Source organism: Anneissia japonica, unplaced genomic scaffold (genome assembly GCF_011630105.1).
Source record: "Anneissia japonica isolate Jap-2015-1 unplaced genomic scaffold, ASM1163010v1 scaffold131_len961581_cov171, whole genome shotgun sequence".
Taxonomy (NCBI): domain Eukaryota; kingdom Metazoa; phylum Echinodermata; class Crinoidea; order Comatulida; family Comatulidae; genus Anneissia; species Anneissia japonica.
In genome coordinates this window covers 227,678-230,520 of record NW_022750285.1, presented here as the reverse complement: position 1 = coordinate 230,520, position 2,843 = coordinate 227,678, and the positions used below count along the sequence as shown (strand labels likewise).

At 40.0% G+C, this 2,843-nt stretch overlaps 1 protein-coding gene across 1 annotated transcript in view; it reads left to right on the top strand.

The window, feature by feature from the left end:
* The window catches only part of LOC117121307 (protocadherin-15-like), a 72,402-nt gene that overhangs the window by 1,018 nt on the left and 68,541 nt on the right, over nucleotides 1-2,843 (top strand). The gene's annotated exons all lie outside the window — the stretch shown is intronic.

The window sequence follows — 2,843 nt, the reverse complement described above, 5'->3', positions numbered from 1 at the left end:
AGATGTGAAAGGCTAAAAAGAGACCTTCCTATATCTGAGTTTCAAAACAAACTCAAGATTATTGCCAAGGATTGCCTTAAGCTTTCCAAGGAACTTTCCCTGAGGAGACAACACAAATTTGGTCGAGACAATACCACTTCAACACATGTGATCCAACCTTCGCACAATGTTTGGCTTTCACGTAAACCTAGAAGGTTCATTCGGCGCTTTAGTGATAATCCGTGCAACACCACGGATTCCAGTTGTTCAAATTAACTGTCAGCTTTCCGAAGGAGAAACCAAACTTCTATCCTGAGGACTCAAATTTTGCCCAAAACCGAGGCAGGCTGACCCACAACAACTATCTTTGGATCTTGAAGCTTTCTTCCGACGTTTAAGATGCCGTGAATTTTTCATGGATTCCGACGGCAACACCACGGATAACATGGGCAATGTTACTAAATTCAAACCTAAAAGTACCTGGAATCCCCCTAAGAATCGTTGCCCAGCTTTAGAAACTTTCATTCAGGCCATTGAGGACGACGTTAAAAACAACACTCCTAGTCCAGATTTCCGCGACAATCTCAAAAAAATGAGAGGCAGGCCATCGGCAATTTGCGTCAGCGTGATGATATTATCATCAAACCAGTTGATAAAGGCTCTGCCACTGTCGTAATGGACATTAAATTCTATGAAGAGGAGTCCTTAAGACAACTAAACAATCCCCTTCACTATCGGAAGCTCACAGAGGACCCCACTCCGGAAATTTCTAAGGAAGTGGAAAAATCTGTATTAAAGATGGTTAAAAAAGGTTCCATCGATCCCAAAATTGGACCCCATCTCATCCAGGTCGATCTGGCACCAGGATGTTTCTATGTCCTACCCAAAATCCACAAAGCAGGCCATCCTGGCAGACCCATTATTTCGGGCAACGGTACTGCTACAGAAAAAATCTCTGAATATGTGGATGATTTATTGAGACCATCTATGATTTATTGAGACCATATGTTGTTGCTCTCCCCTCGTACATTCAGGACTCCACGGACTTTATCCGCAAAATTAACCAAATTTCAAATTTACCTAATAATACTGTTCTGGCTACACTTGATGTTTCCTCATTATATACTAATATCCCTCATGAAGAAGGTGTTAATGCGTGCATTTCAAATTACAAGCAAATTCGGGGCAAAACCCCATCTAAATCACATCTCCGTGAACTTATCATGCTGATTCTGACCAATAATAACTTTGTTTTCGGCGACGGTCATTACCTTCAAATTCATGGCACAGTGATGGGCACCAAAATGGCTCCATCTTTTGCTAACTTATTGATGGGACAATTTGAGGCCAATTCCCTACAGCCCAAGAATGTTTGGTTTCGTTACATTGATGATATCTTCATGATCTGGACCCATGGTGAAGATAGTTTGGATACATTCCTATTGAACATTAATTCGGCTCATCCCACAATCAAGTTCACTGCTAACAAATCCACAAGCAGTGTAGATTTTTTGGACATCACCGTGACCATGGAAAATAGTGCACTTAAAACTGATCTCTTCCGTAAACCCACAGATAAGCATATGTACCTGCTCCCTAGCAGCTGTCACCCCCCGTACTGTACAAAAAATATTCCGTACAGCCAAGCATTGCGCATGAGACGCATTTGTTCTTCGGATTTAGATTTTCAGAATCGAACAGAAGAACTATCCGGACATCTCCGGTATAGAAATTATCGAGGACCAATTGAAAATGCTATAAAAAAAAAGCAAAGGACATACCTCGTGCTCAAACACTGACGTACAAACCACGTCAACGATCGACCAGAGTGCCACTGATCACTACCTATCACCCTAGGTCACCACCACTAAGGGCTATAATTCAGAAACATATGCCCATTCTACAGACCACAGAACGTCTTAGGTCTGTTTTTCCGGATACACCGTTCATAGCCTATTACAGACCACCTAACCTCTGTGATATATTAGTACGATCTAAATTCAAGAGGCAAACTAACTCTTGCGACAACCGTAATTTGGGTAGTCATCTTTGTGGTTCATCATGCAAAACATGCTCCTTGCTTGATTCTACACAATCATTCAAGAGCAACCAAACAAACCACATATTTCGGATAAGGCAATCAATTAATTGCCTCACCAAAAATGTCATTTATCTCATGTATTGTAATATTTGTGGTAAACAATATGTCGGAGAAACAAAAAACACTCTCCGTATGAGAATGACACAACATAGATCAGCTATCAGAATATCAGAATATCTAAGCTTGATCAACCAGTAGCCGAACATTTCAATTTAGCTGGTCATTCAATTTCAAATTTCAGAGTGATTGCAATTGACCATAATGCCACTTGGAGCGACAAAAATCGCAAAGATAAAGAGAATCACTGGGAACTTTTACTTAAAACAACCACACCATTTGGACTAAATATTAGGAACGTTCTCCCAGTACACTAAATTAAACCATGGAGGTATTATCTCCATGATTAAACCAATGGCATTTCAATTTATTCCTTATAAATCATTTGGCTTATCTATTGAGGCTTGCCTCTAAAGTTTAGTTTTGGCCTTCCTGTTTACTTGTTTAGGCTGTTTATTCTAATCTCACCCAGCCTATTGTTTCCAATCATGCTTGCATGAAATTCTCACTTTATGCTATCTAGCTTTTTCTACCCTCACTCACTCGCCACTGAGGAAGGACTAGTGTTGTCCGAAAGCTCTGGTTCTATTTCTGGCTGTTTACTTACGTCTACTTTTTAGCTGTTGCTTATCATTTTTGTATCCCAGCCATTGTTTCAAACAGCATTGTTGTTTTTCAGTATTTTGCCTTTTAATCTATATATATA